General features: G+C 36.1%; 1 long non-coding RNA gene across 2 annotated transcripts in view; it reads right to left on the bottom strand.

The window, feature by feature from the left end:
- Nucleotides 1-1,242: 1,242 nt before the first annotated feature.
- LOC144289656 (uncharacterized) overlaps nucleotides 1,243-20,668 on the bottom strand; it is a 469,344-nt gene continuing 449,918 nt past the window's right edge. Inside the window, exon 15 of one of the 2 annotated variants that reach the window (XR_013357504.1) lies at nucleotides 1,243-1,628. This is a non-coding gene — a long non-coding RNA (uncharacterized LOC144289656). Of the gene's footprint in view, nucleotides 1,629-16,210; nucleotides 17,243-20,668 lie in introns of those variants that run through there. The other variant, XR_013357505.1, reaches the window with a different exon arrangement.

Genomic DNA, 20,668 nt, shown 5'->3' on the forward strand with positions numbered 1-20,668 from the left:
ACCTCGACCACATATGTTTAGAAATTAAGCATACTTCTAAATAATTTGAGTCAAATAAGAAATCATAATTGAAATTAGAAAAAAATGTACTGAATGATAATGGCATATAAAAACTATGTCATGCAGCTAATGTTGTTCTGAGAGAAATCTGTAGCTTCAAGTACTACAGAAAACAAAAAAGCCTAAATATAAACATATTAAGCTTCCATTTCAAACATTACAAAACAAACTAGTGGATCCCAAAGAAAGTAGAAATTTAAAAAAATATGTGAAGATAAAAGTGGAAATTAATGGTATACAAATTAATGATACAATATTCTCAACAAAACCAAAATTTGGTTCTTTACACAGGCTAATAAAATTAACAAATCTCTGCCAAAATTGATCAAGGGACAAAAGAAAGGGGGTGCAACTAAGGGATATTAGAATCATATAAGGGGATATAAGTACAGATACTACAGAATTACAAAATGATGAAATACTTAGAATTCATTAATGCTAATTAATTTGAAATTTGAATAAAATAGTCAATCACACAGAAAGGTGACAAACACAAAAAGAATAAATTGCCCAGACAAATGGGAGATCTGAACTTTTTTTTTTTTTTTAAGATTTTTTTTTTTATTCATGAGAGACACAGAGAGGCAGGGATATAAGCAGAGGGAAAAGCAGGCTCCCTGCAGGGAGCCCTATGTGGGACTGTATTGTCAGACCCAGGATCATGACCTGAGCCAAAGGTCAACCACTGAACCATCCAGGCATCCCCTGAACTTTTTTTAAATAACAAATTACTCAAGCCAAGAATAGGCAAATGGTTATAAAAATAATCTTTTCCTGTTAGCTTGAGCAGAAAAATACTAAAGAGGATGATGACTGCTTTTGGCTTTGGGTGTGTGCCAAGTCCCATATCAGTTACCAGAGCTGTGAGACATTACATTCACCCAGATAAGCTTCATTCACATTGGTCCCTCTGACCAGACTACAGGAGCCAGTTGAGGAAGATACAACTGCTCTCAACCCTAAACAGTAGGAATTTCTCAGTTGTACAAAAGGATGAGGGAGTTTGTCCTATTTATCCAAAGATTTACAGATCACCCCCATCAACATTTTCTAGCTCTGTAAGATCCACCTGGCAAATAACAGTATATGCGAGAGCTCCCCAAAAATGAAATGAAAACACCCAAAGCTTCCCTTAGACCTAAGTGTAGAAGTGGTTTGTGAGTTGGATGCTTGATTACAGTACAATGGAAAATAGCATGCTTTAAAAACTTGGCTCTTAGACTGTAAAGAATTTTCAGGAAATTACAATATGGTAAAATAAACTGAGCTTAATTTAAATTTCAGTCTAAACTCTGGTATTCCATTTTTCACACAAAATCAATTCATTATAAACCAATCTGCTCCTTTAAAAAATATGCAGTAACTGAAAAAAGAAAGAAAGAAAATGCAGAAATATGTGAGAAAATCTGAGACACCAACCATTTTAGAAGACTCAGGTCTTTGGGTTAATGGTTGACAATGTTGTGTCACTTTCATTTCCCGGTCACTTGTTTCCAGTCTTCATCAAATCTTTAAGCTTCCTGATGTCTCTTGATGCTTTCATCAATACTTGAATAAGGGCCACTGCACTGCACATTCATATCAAATAGGAAACAAAGATTGTTGACAAAGGATCAACTCATGCCAAGGAAAATTCACAGGGCACAGAAAAAGATGTTCACTTCTTGACTGTTTATTTTTCTAGACAACACATTGATTTTCATGGCAGTAGCTGTTATTCTTTGTTTATTGTTGGTCTTGCAACTCTAAGGAATTTTGAATTACAACAATTCAGCTCTATTTTACATAAAGCAAAGGTGTGGCAAGGCGTCTCCCATGTTAATTTCCCCACCATTACTTTTCCTCATAATCTGAGCTCCTTTTCTCATAATCTGAACCATGCAACAGCAATGTTATTCAATCTCTTCTAGGTCTTTGCATGTTTAAAGAACTATTTTATATATGTTAAAAAAAAAAACACCCAGACCTAGGAAATATGCATTATTTTAACAAGTAAATTCTGAGTATCTAGTCTATACAATTCATTTTGCTAGATCCAGGGCTGAAAACTTTTTTCCTCCACCAAATAGTGCAATAATAGAAGCAGCAGCAACCAGTGAATTTTAGAAGTGGAATTTTCCTGATTATGTCATTCTCTTGAACAAGTTTCCTTTTATTCATTTATGTATTCATGTGTAACAAACATGTAGAGGACATTGTTTTTTATGCTCTCTAGAAAAACTTCACCATTCTGTATCCTCATTTCCTTAACTGTAAAATGGAAATGGGTTGATGATAATACCTCAGTAGGTTGTTGCCAGGATTAAATGAATTATTGTCCCTAAAGCACTGAGAATGGGGTCTGGCGCTTAGAGGAACTCTACACGTGTTGACTATTGTTTCAGCCCAGGACTGCCAAGAAGGCACGGAGACACCCCATTGGGTGCTGATATTTTATTGGGGAGGTATAAGCCCAGGACAGTGAAGATGAGATTAAAAAGAGGTGAGGCAAGGAAGGAGCAAAGTGATAGGATGTGTGCTGCTCCATACCAGAGGCCACTTCACAGAAAGCTGCCCACAGACCAACAGGACAGTCAGCAGATAATGTTTGCCGCATACAACTTCTCGAGAAGGACTGAAAAGAAGATTGTATCTTCCTCCACGGAGGAGAGAAAAGAGAGGAAATTAACCTGCCTTGTCCCTTCAACCTCCCATTTCCATCAAGCAATCTTGAGCCCTCACATACTTGCAGGCTGCTGTAGCTGATAACTCTGCAGTCTCAGGAAGCCTGATCCCCCATGCAGTGCTATGTAGTCATCCCCATCTTTTTCTCTCATGCTCTAGTTGCCATTAACCAAGCAATGCAATGGGAGCTAAAAGCAACACCAAGGTTGTCTTTGAATCAGACTTATTTTTTAAAGCTCTCAGTGTAGTAGAGTCGATAAAAGCAAGGCTTTAGAATTAGATATTCATTTTGGCTTCAGGATCTGCTACTTGCTAGTTGCACAAGTTATTTAAGCTGTTTGGGTCTTGTTCCTTCATCTACAAAGTAGAAATATTAATATTTACTTCTTAGAGTTGTTATAAAGGATAAATGAGCAGCAAAGTAATTAGAGCTGTGATTGGCACATAAATGTTCAATAAATGTTTACTACTACCATAATTATCATTGCATACAAATGAGAAGATTGGGAAAACCCATTCAGACCACTGGTTGTGAATATACTAGAATCATACTGGAAGGAACACACCACAGCTTACAGCGGCACAGGAAAAGTAAAATTGAATAATGACCATGATGGATTGGATCAACCTAGAAAGCCTGAATAAATAATTCAGAACTCAAACTACATTTTTCCTTCACTTCCCTGAATTATTCACAAAATTGCCACTTCTCCCCACTTTAATTTGCCTTTATAGATAACCAACATAAAGTCACTTTCTGCACCCTGATTTGATTTTTTGACAGTCATTTTCAAAAATATGTCATCAGAATCTAAATGCATTTATATCAGATATTGTAAAAATCCTATTTTATTCTGCCAAGGCAGAGTCAAATGAGAGTTTAAGGCCTGTAGAAAGGTATTCACTTCAACATATTTATATGGACATTGCACTGAGCAATGACTTAGCTATGGTGTTATTGATGGATGCCTCGTGTTAGACATTTAAATTTTTTAAATTGTCATCTTTCTACAGATTGTGCTGTACATTCCTGCAAACCCTGCTTGCTTGAGGCTTCAGTCTGGCTATTATCTAACATTAAAACAAGCATGCTATATAAGAGACCTATGTTATATCACAACAAAACAACTTAGATTTTTTTTAATAATACATGACTTAGAGCACAAAAAGAGAAAAAAAGCTTTATTTTTCTTAACCTTCTAAATTCATACTAGATGTTTACTTTACTTCTCTTTACTCTTGTTGCTTTTGAAGAACTTTAAAACATGACCCCAAGGAAACTATGTTTAAAAAGACAGAGGAAGAGGAAGAGGAAACTTGTACTAATTTTTAAGATTCTAATCAGTTTCAGATTCTAATCATTAAGAGCCTTAGCTTAAGTCTAATACATTGACCTATAGCCTAATGTTTTGTTAAGAATTTGTGGAGCAACAAGACTGATTGAAGTTTAAGCTCAGGCCTAAACAGTTGTTTAGTTTGTAAAATACTAAGTTTGTAAAATATTATGCTGGGTTAAAAATGTAAGATTCTCATGCATTGCACCTCCACTTTGAGATTTTTATTCAGGAAGTTTAGGATGGTAAGTAGGTATCTGCATTTTTGACAAACTTCCCAGGTGATGATCCTGATACAAAGAATTCATGGACAACAGTTTGAGCAACTCATGAAAATATGTATGACACCATTGATATAATATCTTAAAACATCTAGTAGCTAAATATTAAGACTGCTAAAAGTTAAGGTATATTTTAATTTTAGGTCCTAACGAGCCATTAACCCCCCCCCCCATTTCCTTCAAAACTCATAGTTGTCTCATCTAGAAGTAAGTGATTTATCTCTCAATACTCTACATCTTTGCTGATATACTTACTTTTCCAGTCACCAGGTAGTCAAGAAAATCTAAATCTCTTCAACTGATTTTTTAAGAAGATTCTGGTTTTATACAACTTTATCTGCTGTTGGGGAATGGGTGATTGCCAATACATTCCAAAGATATACATACAACCAGTGATTTCTCAAGGGGCTTTTAGTGAGTTGAGAGTGTTTAACTTTGAATTTTGCTTCTATGATCACTGACCATTTTCTTTTCCTTTTTTTTTTTTTTTTAAAGATTTATTTATTCATGAGAGACACACAGAGAGAGAGAGAGAGAGAGAGAGAGAGAGAAAGAGAGAAGCAGGCTCCATGCAGGGAGCCTGATGTGGGACTCGATCCCAGGTCTTCAGGATCAAGCCCTGGGCTGAAGGCGGCACTAAACCTCTGAGCCACCTGGGCTGACCCCTGACAATTTTCTGATTGAATTTTCCTACTGAGTCTTCCCACACATTTGTATAATAATGCTCCATGGTGACCCCTAACAACTTCAGAGTAGCCCTAGTGGAAAACCTATAGTTGAATGATATAAATATATATCCAATTGTCCCAAAAAAATGTAACGAGCATATATGTGCTTCTAGGAAGAATGGCCACAGAGCAAATGTAGAAAACAGGTTTTATCTCCAAACTAATTCCAACCAATTGATATTATTTCCTCATAGGACTGTATTATGGCAAATTGAAGATTTCCACCTAAAAAAACAATAACTACATGGGAAACAAGATACTTTTTATTATTATTCATAGACTCATAGACTAAAACTCAAGCCACCACATGCAGGCACCAGAAAAAGCTGGGCTAGAACTACCAAATTTAATATAAGCAGTAAATAGACTCGTTTGCTTTGTCCCACGTCCATCTTAATATCTGGAAATAGTACTACTTCCTGAATGGTCACAAATACAGTGGTCAAAAGTAATGTCCAATAGGCATGGAGGTTTGGCTAAAAAGATTGTGGTTCTACCAACTAGATAAGAAAATATGAGTGCTTAATTTTGCCCTCCACAGTGACTCCGTCCACTAACACATGAGGACATATCAAATTACTATTCCCTCCTCCTAATGAGAAGTGAGGGAAGAAGTCAACAACGAAATAGAAGCATTTTTGGATTAGGGAGAGGAAGTTGAGGAATCTTCTTCCCCAGGTAAATGTGTAACATTTAATTGTTAGGAAAACAAAGTAAAAATGTTTCTTATTGTTTTTAAAAAATCTTCAATACATAGCTTATATATTCTTCCCCTATGTAAGTTTTACTGATCCTTTCATTTAGACATGATCCTAAAATTTTTTTGCTTTGTGAACATTAATGCATTGTGTACATGTCTCTTAAAAGGTTATTATTACTCTGTTTTGTATTGACTTAAATGAATTTCTTTCCTATCATCTGTTGAGATCTCTATATTTAGTATGCACTATGTAATAATTACCACACTCAATATAGGGCCACATAAGTAAATAAATAAATGACATATCTCCTCAACACCTCCACCAGAGGGAATAAAGACTGTAAATAGCTGTGGAACAGTGAGAAGCTGATGTAACATTTAACCAAAAACTAGATTTGGGGGAGCCTGGGTGGCTCTATCAGTTAAAATTTGGCCTGTTGATTTTGGTTCAGGTCATGATCTCAAGGCTATGAGATCAAGCCTGGAATTGGGCTCTGAGCCCAGGTGTGGAGGCTCCTTGAGACACTCCCTCTCCCACACCTTTTACCCCTCCCCCTGCTTGCATGCTCTCTCTCTCAAATGAATAAGTAAACTCTTCAAAACAGAACAACTAGATGTGGAGTTTGAGTTTTACAGAACTGATGAAGAGGTGACTCTTATGCATAAACCAGGGATAAAACTGGTTGTTTGATGTTTAAATCTTTGCTGTAAAAAGATGAAACAGATTTTATGAGATTTGTGCTATTTTCTTCGGCTTTTTAAACAAAGTCACATTGTCCGTATCCTCCCTTGGTAATCACAATCTCTCTTGCTTCATTATTCTGAATTTCTCTTTAACACTTTTCCAAACACTTACTCTTTTTCTCTTTATTCTTTCTCTCTCTTCTAGAACAAAGGTCAGCAAACTACAGCCCATGGGTCTGTGGCTTATTTTTCTCTTGGAAAATGACAGTAGCTACACCTATCATTTATCTATTGTCTGTGACTGCTTTTGCATTATAATGGCAGAGTTGAGAGGTTGTGATAGAGATCTTGTGGCTGGTCCACAAGCCTAACATTTTTACTGTCTTGCACTTTAAGAAAAAAAGTTTATTACTTCTCCTCTGTTAGAGTAGGGACTAAATCGTATTCAGTTTTTAATCTCAGCACCAGGCACAGGGATCAGAGATTGGTTGACCTGAGATCTACCATAGGTACAGGTTTCAGAGATGCATTAACTCTTGAAAATATGCCCGCTACATTGCATATCTGTGAGTATGCATATTCATTTGCATGTGCTCATTTATGTTTATTAAGGGAAGATTGTTCATATTCTCAAAAAAGAATCCTTCTGGTATAGCCAAGTAAGTGCCTATCACACCAAACTCCCCATGGACAACAGCTATAAATTCTGGAGCCAATACAGAAAAAAAACAAAACTTCCTAAAGGTACTGACTAAACAAAAATAAACAGATTTTAGGAAGGAGTCAAAATTTGAAAGGAAGCAACACTCAATAAGTTTCTCTTTCTCTCTCTTTCTGTCCCTCCCTCCCACCCTCTCTGCCTCCTTTCTTCTCCAACCCCATCCCTCCCTCTCCCCCTATCCAACTTCCCTCTCTTTCTTTAAATGAGGGTAGTCCACAGTTAGAGCCATAGTGGGTGTCTAAAATTCTGAAAACCCAGTCTTCCTGGTCTATAGAACTAGAGGACAGAGTTTGTGAAGTACACAGTCTCTGGAAAGTTAGGGCAGGGGTTCATGGAAAGAAGATAGAAGAATCCCCAAATTTCCTCCCCAAATCTCCCGATGAATGCCTGAACCATACATGTGTAGGGCAGACACTAAGCAACATAGATTAAAAAAAAAAAAAGAACTGATAGGAATTTTCAGCTATTTTCCTAGAAAGAGTTTATACTTTGAGTCCAACCAAGTTAATAACCTGCTAAAGCAAAAATGCTTTACTTTTCTGAGAAATATAACAGAATCCAGAGACTCCAACACATAATATCCACAATGTCCAGAATAGAATTCAAAATTATTCAATATACAAAGAAATAGGAATGCATGACCAATACTCAAAATACGATAATAAACGGAAAGCCCCCAAATTACCTAAATATTGGAATTAAAAGTGACTTTAAAGCAGCTATTATAATTATGCTTAATAAGACAAAGGAAAATATGCTCATAATGAATAAAAAGTTGAGAAATCTCAGGAAAAAAAAGGCAAATGATAAGAGAACCAGTTCTAGAAATTCTAGAACTAACAAATACAATATTTCAAAGGAATGTGTGGCACTTTTCTCAAATTTTAACTTTATACTACCTACTGGTTCACTGTTAATTTGGTTTGAGAAACTTGAATTTGTTCTCTGAAGAAGGAACATGCTATAACAGAAAGAAACAGTCCTGAAACAGCACTGAGGGCAAAGGTTTTGATCTATAAGAAAACAACCAGTGTTGCCTAAATAAATAGAGCTTGAAAAAATTACTTTTTCTCTCTGTACTCTGTTTTCTTTAGCTAAATAATGATGATATTTCTGTATAATAGCAGTGTTTTAGGTACAATTTATATAGGATGAAAATTGCTGAGTAAACTTTATTGGTGATGATGATGATAATTTTTATTTGGGTTCTAAAAGTGACTCTAAAACAGAAGTATCAAGATGGATGACTTACTTTGGCTGTTTTAGAGAGGTAGCTGAGAGAAGAGAGGCCAGGTTCAGATAAAGTAACCTAAAGAGAGATTTCCAAAAGTAAGGAGTCTCTTTCTGAGACATAGGTCCTATCCCTCTGTATAATTTGTCCAGTGATAATTAGCTTTTGACATCTGTGCTTTCCCTCTTAATTTAGTGTGAATAGTCCTTGTCAAATGATTCCTTTAAAGTGTCTTATTAACACCAAAATAATCATAAAATGATTAATTTCTAGGTACTGACTTGAATAACATTAATCTTGTTAAATCATTTGGTATAAATATGACTGTCACATGTATTTAAAAAGACTGAAGACAACTTATTGTTTCTGATCTGTCATGACACTGCCATTGATGTTTGATGGAACTGTGGGCTCTACTCTCTTGAGAGACACATCTCACGTGTTTGACATGCACTGATAGCAGTTGTAATCACAGCACATAGGGAGGGGATATAGAATTTCAACTGCTTGTCAAACCTTTTTCCACAGTCTTCCTCCCCCACAGGGACTGAGATGCATATTTATAATATGAATTCTAATAATCTCTTGCCATTAATCTCAGGCAATTGTCCCAAGATGTGACTTAAATAATGGGAATAATTAGCATATGGTACTGAGGGTGAAACAAGGTCTTCCTGCTCTTAGCTCCCTTGGAAAAATGACTTTTTTTTTTAAAGATTTTTTATGTATTTATTCATGAGAAACACAGAAAGGCAGAGACATAGGCAGAGGGAGAAGCAGGCTCCCTATGGGGAGCCCAATGTGGAACTCGATCCTAGGACCCCGTGATCACGGCCTAAGTCAAAGGCAGACGCTCAACCATTGAGTCACCCAGTCACCCTGGAAGAAGGACTTTTAAGAGCTAAAGGATGAGGTCTTATACACAGATCTGGGACCACTCATGGAAAATATACTTAGGATATTCTTACGTATCAGTGCTTATAGTAAGTAGTAGGGACATACAGAGGAGTGAGACATGTTCCAGTCATCAAGTTCTCCCTAACTAATGGAAGAATGAGATCTAGTTTCTAAAATTCTACTAGCCAGACATCTTCTATGTCATCTATAAACATTTGAATTAATCTTTATAAGCCTCCACATAAATTAGGTGCTATATTTTGCATTTCAAATTGGGCCCTTGAATCTCTTAATTTTTTTTTTAAGATTTTATTTATTTATTCATGAGAGATGCAGTGAGAGAGAGGCAGAGACACAGGCAGAGAGAGAGAAGCAGGCTCCATGCAGGGAAGCCCCATGTGGGACTCAATCCTAGGTCTCCAGGATCACACCCTGGGCCGAAGGCAGGCGCTCAACTCATGAGCCATCCAGGCGTCCCAAGTCTCTTTTCAATACAAAGGAAGCTGAAGCTCAGGGGAGTTATGTGATTTTCCAAAGTCATAGAAGTCTGGAGTAACAACGTGAGGATTAAATTTAATGTCTGTCTCTCTACAAAAACATTCTTAAATTCTGCTTCCTTGTTAGTGAGAATTGGTTTTACATTTAATCCAGTGAGGGGTAGGTATTGACTAAAGAGGATGAGAAAATAATACCACTCTGAAGGAAAAAATCTCTTCCATAGTTGAAATGTTAAGTATAGTGAACTCAACTCTTCCTAATAATAACTATTGGCCAAAATTTGGCAGGAAACATAACTAGCTCTGCATGACAAAAACCACGATTCACCAAATAGTCTTATCATCCCTATATCATACTAGTCAAAGACACCTGTAGTGTTTATCCAGTTTGGAACATCATAATAGAGAATTTTTTGTTTATATCTAACACATGCAGATAACAATCCCCAGTATGATAGAGAGGTATGCAAACCCAGTGATAGCATATGAAGAACAACTGCATAATCTGAGAATGCTCAAGTCTAAGAGCAGAAAATTTCAGCTGGGGTGGGACAGAAGACAGGTTATGAAAGTATGAGAATGGTCTTTCATTCTGTTATGTGGATACACAGAAGAGAAAGATTTAACTTGTTCTGTTTATATATAAAAGGCAAAACAAGCAGCTCTAGATAGAAATTTCAAGGTGGCTGGTCTCAACTCAGTATAACATCTCTATGTAATTATGACTTTTCCATCATGGAAGCCTGCCTGCTCTTGGGATCTTCTTTATCCTGTCATAGAAGGTATCCAATGAGGCCATGAGAAGTCACTTGCTGGCCATACTGTATAGATTAGATGCATATCTCAACAAACATAGACTTCTGACTTCTGAATTTGTAACAGTATATTAACCTTAGGGAAATATAATGAAGTAGTTGAAATCTAGCTTTTCTCACCAGACCACTCTAGTTTTATAGTTTCAGTATAAGTGAATTTGGTCAAATTATTTAATTTCTCTGAGCCACGATTTCTTCACCAAATAGAATTGGTACCGAGTGCCTCCTAAGACTACTGTGAGAGTGTACTATTGTGCATTCAAGAAAATGCTTAGCACATTTTGATTATTACATTTGTTTATGCTCTCTGCCTAAAAACTTCTTACCTGATGCATCTGCAGTCTTCAATATATTGCATCTAGGAATACAAATGTGAAGGGTTAAGAAAGTGTTTCTTAATAACAGTTGAGGTCTATGGCAAGGCCCAAGATGTTTGAGTGTTGGAGAACTATGAAATGCCCCAGAAACTTACTTATGTTCAGCAGTTTAGATGCTAGGGAAAGTAAGAACCATAGGGGAGCTGTAGAAATACAACAGACAGGAACATATTTTTGATGTGGTTTGAAAGTACCTGACACAGCATTCTTTAGACTGTCCAGCTTAAAATGTCCTTAAGTTCTACCTGGATTTTAAGAACTTAATAATGTGTCCTGGGTACCACCAGTTAAAACTAGCTTAATTCTTGAGGGATAATTATCATGGGTCTGGCTCTTTGATGTAACCTTTACTTTATGAATTGGTAAGCAATGATTAGGGGCACATGTATGGTTGGGTAGGCTCTTCCTGCGGTCACCCAACCAAGCAGGTAGTTGGGGGCTGAAAAGAGATAGGTGCACATTACTAATATCTATACCTTGGCAAAGGGATATATCTGCCCAGGAAAAGGGTTTGTTTTTATGCTTCAGAGATAGGTGTCATATCTATCTAAAATAGAAGTAAAATAGACCTAGGTGTGACAGTGTTTTGCTTTACTTTATTTGCTATATACAACAAATTACCTATGGTTTTCAGGGTGTCGATGTATTTTGAGAGATATTAAGCCTCAGAGTAGGCTCAGAGTAGGTTATAATATTAAGAAAATTATAACCATTGAGCTGTAATATTCTTGAGGGTAAAAGCATACCCATGTACAGAGTGCTGTCCACGCAATGAACACACAAATGTGCTCCTTCATTGAAGCACTGCTTATTAACACACAGGGTACCAAAGGTCCAGGTCTGAGGGCAATGCAAGAACTCAGTCATGTTTCTGTTCAGAAGCAGTAGACCAACAGCTACACCAGAAAGTAGAACATAGCTAAAGTCATAAATCGGGTACAGACAACTGCTACTGAACATTCTGAGAAGGTCTGTATGCATTATGTGCAAATGGCAGGCCTAAAATAAAATGTCTCATGATTGTGAATTTATATTACAAGGAACCCCCACGTCTTTTCACTTTGACCTCCCTTAGCTAGCAGATGCTGTTGATGCTGGTCCTCAGAACGTCTCTGCCCACATGGATAACGCAGCACAATTAGGAGACAGATAATGCAAAAACAATCTTTGGTTTATATCTCCCAGTAAGAGGAGCCTCCTTTTTACACTTGCTACCAAGTGTCCTGAACATTCAGAAGAGGAAAATCCTGAAAGATTTTTGTTTTTAACAGAAATCATCACCATTATTGCTAATTTCATATGATATTGCTTTCTCTTTATTGCTATATCTTTATTATTTGGTGAACATAAAGTACCCCTATATATAAGATATCCACCATAAATTTGTTTTCAAATATGGCTCCTTATACATAAAAGATTATATGTTTTTTTTCATTCTTCAACCCCAAATTTTCATGCAAAAGTTGTTTTTTGAAAACAACTTATGAAAACCAGTCCATAGCATTTGTGGAAAACTGTCCATCATTGCAAATTAATAAGAAATTCTACTTATGCTCCCCTGTAAGCAACATTAATCATGGTTTAATCAAGTACTGAGGGAATGTGGAAGCCAAGATCCCATTTTGTAGTGAAATAATTTTTTTGTTTTTTGAGAACTTTTAACATCTTAGCAACTTTTGAACATGAAATATAGTGTTATTGACTATTGTTACCATGCTATATATCATATCCGCCTGACTTATTTTATAACTAGAAGTTTGTACATTTTGACCTTCTTCACCCATTTCCCTCACCCCTCAAATCCCACCCCTGACATCCACCAATCTGTTCTTTGTCTATGATCCTGGTTTTTTTCTTGCTTGCTTATTTATGTATGTATGTATTAAAGATTCTACATATATTTGAGACCACACGATATTTGTCTTTCTCTGTCTGAATCATTTTACTTAGCATAGTGCCCTAAGAGTCTATCCATGTTGTTTCAGATGGCAAGATTTCATTCCTTTTTAAGGCTGAATAATACCCCATTGTATATATCATATCTTCTTTCTTCATTTATTGATAGACACTGTGGTTGTTTCCATATCTTAGCTATTGAAAATAATGCTGCAATGAATATGAGAGTGTATATATCTTTTCAAGTTGCAGTTTTTCTGTTCTTCAGATAAATATCCAGAAATGGAATTGTCAGATTATATGGTAGTTCTATTTTTAATTTTTTGAGGTACCTCCACACTGTTTCCCATAATAGTTGTACTAATTTATGTTCCCACCAACACTGCATGAAGGTTCTCTTTTCTCCACATCCTTGCCAACACTTGTTTCTTGGTTTTTTTTTTTTTTTTTTTTTTGATAATAGCTATTCTAACAGGTATGAGGTGATATCTCACTGGGGTTTTGACTTAAATTTCCCTGCTTGCTGATATTGAGTATCTTTTCATGCACCCCTTGCCCATCTATATGTCTTTTTTTTGGGAAAATATCTATTCACATATTTGGCTATTTTTAAATCATATTGTTTTGGGTTTTTGACTACTGAGTCTTATCAGCTCTTTATGCATTTGGATATTAACCCCTCATCAGATATATGATTTGTAAATATTTTCTCCTGTTCAGTAAATTGCCTTTTTATTTTGTTTTGTTTTGTGTTTTTTTTTTGGTTTGTTTTGCAGAAAAATTTTAGTTGGATGTACTCCCACCTATCTATTTTTGCTTTTGTTCCCTTTGCGGTGGGGGTCAGATCCAAAAAAAAAAATCATTGCCAAGACTGATGTGAATGAAATTACTACTTTTTAAAGGATTTTTATAGTTTCGGCTCTCATAGTCAAGTCTTTAATACCTTTTGAGTTAATTTTTGTGTATGGGGTAGTACAGTGGTCTGTGTTTATTCTTCTGCATGTGGCTGTTCAGTTTTCCCAACACCATTTATTGTGGAGACTGTCCCTTTCCCATTGTATATTCTTGGTTTCTTTGTTATAAGTTAATTGACTGTATATGCGTGGATTTATTTCTGGGCTCTCTGTTCTGTTCCACTGATCTATGTGTCTGTTTTTATTATAGTACTCTACTGTTTTGATTACTTTAGCTTTGTACTATAGTTTGAAAGCAGGGAATGTGATGCCTCCAGCTTTGTTCTGCTTTTTCAAGATTGCTTTAGCTATTCAGAGTCTTTTGTTGTTCCATACAAACTTTAGGATTGTTTGTTTATTGGAATACTGTTTCAAGTTTCTAAAACAACTGTGCTGTACACCATTGTACTAATTCTTCTTCACTATATGCCAAAGAATTATTTTAGAAGAAATGATCAATTTTAGCAAGAGAAAAATTCTATTATAGGTCCACTCCAAAAAATATATAGGTCCACAGGAAATTGATTTTATTAGGGCAGTTGCAAGTATGGCACTTCCAACCTTTTTTTTTTTATAAGAGATGGAAGAATTATGAAGTCATATCTAAAGTAAAAAGTATAACAAAAGAAGGTGGAAAGGGGGTCAAGCAAGAAGGATGTGTGGGTGCTCTTAGAAAGGCAGGCAGTTGTGGACAGAAGCCAGACTTTGAAAAGAAGAGTAAAGAAATGTTTAAGCCATATTTTGGATTTTGAGTATCCAAAGAATCCTCACATAGGTAAAATGTAGAGTTCTTTTCAGTAATGAATTGAGCCAGATAACTTTATAGCTATTGCAGGAGCAGGATGGAAGAGCATCACTTCACAGGGAAAAGTATGAATACAGGGGAAAAAATAGACCAAATTTATTCAGCATTGATGATGACCCCTATAAGCTTTGTTCCAGCCTTATGTAACATACCCCACGTCCCACTGGGACCTTGGGCTCCATCAGCAACATCCGCTGGGCCTCAGGAAATCTGCCACTAAGTCTAGAAATTCTTCCAGAATTTTCTGACTATTTCATAGGTGGAAATAGCTGTTGGAATCCCAAAGTGCAGAAATGATGATGGTAGCCTGCCCTAAACTGGCAGAAACAGAGATAGGCAGCCTTCTAGAAGAGTCAGGGTACAGATGCTTTGATTAGCTCTACTACAATGCATTCTGGTGGAAGAAAAATTACTAACCAAGTCTAGGCTTGATGTGGGTGACAGAAATCAGTGAAAAATAGGTTGGCCTGTTAAATATTTAATAATTCTTGAATTGTTTTTGATCTTTCAATCACATTGGCTAGTTAACTCTTTGTACCCTCTTTTTAGCTTTTTCTTTGAGTATTAACTGTTTTTTTTCTAATAGCATATCATGTACTCAATATAAAAAGAGGGAAGATATTGGCAAGTATAACATGAAAACAAATTATCCATAAACCTGTTTGATGTAAGCAATGTTAAACTGAGTGCATTTTTTTCTTTTCAGTTTCTGTGCATATATTTTTCTATCACAACTGTTATATTGAATATGAAATTGTATATTTTTCATTTTTATAAGGTACTTAGATTATGAGGATTTCCTTATCTTTCCAAACAACATTTTAATGTCTTCAGAATAGCTCATGATACCATTTACCAAAAATTACCTAAAAATATTTCCTGTATTTTGGAACACTTAAGTTTATTTCCAAATTGTTGTGATTTTGAGTTCTATTAAAATAATTCTTGATCATACATAAATTTATAAACTCATCTCTGAATAATTTCTTAAACTGCTGAACTAGGGCTCTTTCAAATAGCCTGGTCATTTTCATGTCTCTTAAATTAGGTGGTTGGGCTGTTAAAGCCAAAGAGTGACAGTGAGTGTTCACTGGAGACAAGTCAGCAGCATACAGGCACCCAGTTATCAATGGTGCATATACCAAACTCAAAGTATCATAAGTGTTAGCTGCTATTTTTATTTGTGTTTAGAAAATAAGAGCTTTATGAATCCATCCAAATGATAGAAGGTATAAAAATTTCTGCTTGTTACTTTGGTAGTTGTCTGTTTTTGTATGGTATGATTCTCGCCCCAATTCCAGTGTGTATGTGTTGGGTTTTTTTTCCCATACCAAGCAGTTCTCCAATTCAACTCCGTTCTGATGCTATCTACCTGGAGATAGAGTCCTATCTCACAGGTAAGAGCTCAGTCCCTAAAAGGCTGCCACACCACCACTTCAGATGCCAGTTACACCTAGGCTATAAATCAGAGGTTCCCATTGGTTTGATTAATTTGCTAAAGGCAGTCATAAACTCAAGCATTTTACTTATTATGTTACCAGTTTATTATAAAAGGATATAACTAGGAACAGTCAGATGGAAGAGATGCACGGAGTGAGGTATGGGAAAGGGGTGTGGAGCTTCATGCCCTCTCCAACTATGCCATTCTCTCTGAATCTCCAAGTATTCACCAGTCTGGAAGATCTCCAAACACCATTCTTGTGGGGTTTTATGGAGGCTTCATCATATATGCATGGTTGATTAAATCACTAACCATTGGCAGTTTAACTCAATATCCAGTCCCTTTCCTCTCCCAGGAAGGGATGTTGGGACTAGAAGTTCCAACCCTATAATCATGTGGTTATTTCCATTGAGAACCAGCCCCAATCCAAGTGCTTTCTAAAAGTCACCTAATTAACATAACACAGGATCTCCTTATGCTACTCATCACAGGAAATTTCAAAGGTTTCAGGAGATCTATACCAGGAACAAGGACAGGATCAAATATATATTTCTCACCATAAATCACAATATCACATATAGCCGAACGTAAACCTCCTTCAAGTTGATGATATTTATAACCTACTGGTTTGGTCTAGATGTTCAGATATCTCTAACATCAGGCATATGCACCTTCCTACATGACTCACATTGACTGCCTAATCTGTGCCACCAGTTCACATAAATTATTTCAGAGGTTCCACCTTAGCTCCCTAGTTCTGACAGTGAGGCCAAGAATGTGGGGATAAAGGCCTCATCAGGTGATACTAAAAGTGATCCTAATAGGTGATTCTACAGACCCATGATCATATAAGTAGGCCAAAAGCAGCATATTGAACACCTATGGCATACTCTCAGCTTCATCTCTAACTCTGGCCATGAAGTGCCTCTGGCTTTCTCCTTGTATCTCTCTCTTTCTGCTCTTAGATTTCTTTAGTGCTAGAACATAGGATTTGGACCAAAAAACACTCTGAAGTTATTCATGCTAAATACAAAAGTACTATGAGGATATAATAAATGCCTTTGTGGTCATCCTTGAGCCCTGGAGCACTGAAGTCAGTGGATGTATTCTCCCCTTTTCTTCTCCTGGGTAGATGATTAGAAGGATCTTCAGAAGGTCCTGAAAAGATTGAGCATTGGTCTCTTAGAAAGGAGGGGTGGAGAGCTATGTCAAAAAATAAAAAATTGGCAGCCTGGTGGCTTAGCAGTTTAGTGCCACCTTCAGCCCAGTGCCTGATCTTGGAGATCTGGGATCGAGTTTCACGTCGGGTTCCTACATGGAGCCTGCTTCTTCCTCTGCCTGTGTCTCTGCCTCTCTCTCTCTGTGTCTCCCATTAATAAATAAATAAAATCTTTAAAAAAATAAATTAATTAAAAAAATGCATTTTATTGGCTTTCCCTCCTTTCCTGAGGATCATATTTCCAGAGGATTATATTCCTAACTAAATGACCTGTATGCAAGACTTTGTCTCAGGATTAACTTTCTTGTAGAACCAGGCTAGAAAACAGCAAATAACATGTCTGAATGAGGCCCAAAATAAAAAACTAGACCCCACTTCATTGGTTACTTTTCCTTTAATAGAGCCCTTCATATGTTCTCTTTCTCTTACACTGATTTTTCTGTCTCTTCTGCCTTTTTCTAGGCACACATAGACAAAAGCATTTAAAAACATTTTAATGGGTTTAGAGTAGTAAAACATCAACCTAGGGAACCACTCCCCCTAGTAAATTAGATTAAAGATTAGCATATGCTGGTAATACAAATCAGTTCCTAAAGTTTGATGATCTATATTAGCAATTCCTCAAAGTATGGTTTGCAGATTCTGGAAGTCTCCATGACTCTTTTAAGAGGTCCATGAGATCAAAACTTCTGTTCTAATAATATTAAGATGGCAGTTGCCTTTTTCACTGATTCACATTTGCATTAATTGGATCAAAAGCACTGGTGGGTAAAACTGGCACCTTAGCATGATTCAAAATAGTGGAACCAAACTGTACTACTATTCATTGTATTCTTCATCAGAATGTACTTGTAACTTAAATATGGTTCAGTTTGGCAAGAATCATGCTGGATCAGTTTATCAAGAACTCCTTGATATCTGATTGCCCTGAATATCAGGTACCTTATCCCCCACCTTTGATGCATAAGTCCTTGACCTGACTCCAGCAAAAGGCCTGGTTAAGCAAGAATCTCCCTACTTTTGGTGTGTGCTTTTAGCATTTTTTCATCCACTGACCCTCTCCCTGTGCTCAATGGCTATAAATTCACAGGTGTCTGTGCTGTATTCAGAATTGAGCCTAATTTCTCTCCCTTATTATATCAGTCTTGAAACCTGTTTCAATCATCCTGATTAAATTCTTCCTTACCATTTTAACAAGTCTCAAAATATTTTTGTCTTTGACAATATATTTCACAGAGTAAAGCCTGTATTATTTAAGAGATCAATGCATAAGTTAAAAAAATTAGGTGTGGATAAAAGATCTATTCAAAATGCAAGAGAGATCAAGGGGTATTAATGAAATAGAGCATTGATAGGATTTTAGTGCACTGATATGATTTCAGATTGCACATTGCAGTTAACCTTTTAGAAACAACCATTTGTCAGGTTTTGTTGTAGTACCTAGAATGATTATCCACAATTATCTCTGAATGGGATATTAAAACACTCTTGTCCCTTGCCTAACTATTTATGTGTATGTGTTCAGATTTTCTTCATTTACTTCAGCCAAAATAACATATTGAAACAATCAGAAGTAGATATGATTCCAACTGAGATTTAAAAGATATAAAACAATGCCACTCTTCTCACTAGTTGTTTGCTTTAGAATATAGTTTTATTTTTCATATAACTATGTTATTAATGTGAACATGTAATTGGTTTACATAAATTAGGAAATAAAAAATCCAATTTCTTTTCAGGTTTAATTTTAAATTGGCAATTATTTTTTTAAAAAGATTTTATTTATTTATTCATGAGAGACAGAGAGAGAGAGAGACAGAGACAGAGACAGACACAGGCAGAGGGAGAAGCCGACTCCCCGCGGGGAGCCCAATATGGGACTCAATCCCAGAACCCCAGGATCATGCCCTGAGCCAAAGGCAGATGCTCAACTGCTGAGCCACCCAGGTGTCCCTCTAAATTGGTAATTATTGATAGACATAACTCACATTAACAAAAGCTTTCTAGGGTCCTCAATAATTTTCAGGAGTCTAAAGGGGTCTTGTGATCAATACACCTAGGAACAGCTCATTTAAGTTTATCAGGGATTCAATATTCCATAATAGTGATTGAAGAGATGGGTGAAAATAACAACCGGACAAATCAGGTCATTGATACTATGTTGAAATTGGTGGCTCTAAGCAAACTTTCATGGGTGTGACATTCCTGGAAACAATGAAAAATATCAGTCTATCAAAGAGAAGGGGTAACAAACACATGCCAAGAAAAGTAGACCTGGTTTTGGGAAATCTAATCACCAAATCAAATTGAATTCACTTGATCTTATTATAGTACTCCCCCCAAGACAAAAGTGTTATTGTGTTTCAAATGGAAGATAATGAAGTTAGTTTGGATTTCACTTACTATTGAAATTAATTTATGATGCTCAGTAAATATACTAATTATGAGAATTATGTTTCAATAAGCTGCTTTAATTGGGTAAATAAAATGTACTATTAATATTTCTGGAACTTTTTAAGAAACTTCAAATAATAGCAAACTCAAATTACATTCCCTCTCTGCACATAAAACTTACACTGTGTCTTTTCTAAAAATGGAATAGTATATGAATTCTAACAGATTTCTGTGATTTTATAGGCATAGTAAACCATCTAGAATTCTGAATGTCTACATTTATAAAGAAAGAGTAGTCATCTTTCTGGGTTCAGGTTTCAGAAAGACCTAAAGATTCTAAAGCATAAAAAGTATAATTCTGAAGCACAAGGAAGACATGACATTGATCTGCTTAGGATGATTACAAGTTGACTTGTTTGGCATTGTTGAATTGTTTCCTGCAATTCACTTCAGTGCAGCCTTTTCTGCTTAGGATGATTACAAGTTGACTTGTTGGCATTGTTGAATTGTTTCCTGCAATTCACTTCAGTGCAGCCTTTTCATGAGATATATTTTCTCAGCTTCTTTAGTTGTATAGTTGTATTCCATGGTGCAAAGCCAGCTCTAGGAGTATAGGCACAGTTGATGCAACTAAAGAGTACCACCTGAAATACTTTCTGTGATGGTCTAGCTCAGTTAAAATATTTTTTTCAAAATTAGAGACTATTTTTCCAATAGGTGTTGGGACATTTTGACACTCAACACTAGCCTATTGAAATTTATATATAATTGTAAATTATAAAAACAATTTCAAATATCTGTTTATATTCCTGAGGTAAGCCCCAAATAAATGGAACATGCGGTTGGTAGCTTAGTGGGGCAAGCTGAAAGGGATATGAGAAAGTCTGTGATGTTTGGGCATGTGCCACTGTCTAGTGTGAGGTTGAAGGATTTCCAATTTTATTCACTCTGGTCTGATTTGGTCTAGGTTA

The sequence above is a fragment of the Canis aureus genome, chromosome 19 (genome assembly GCF_053574225.1).
Source record: "Canis aureus isolate CA01 chromosome 19, VMU_Caureus_v.1.0, whole genome shotgun sequence".
Classification (NCBI taxonomy): domain Eukaryota; kingdom Metazoa; phylum Chordata; class Mammalia; order Carnivora; family Canidae; genus Canis; species Canis aureus.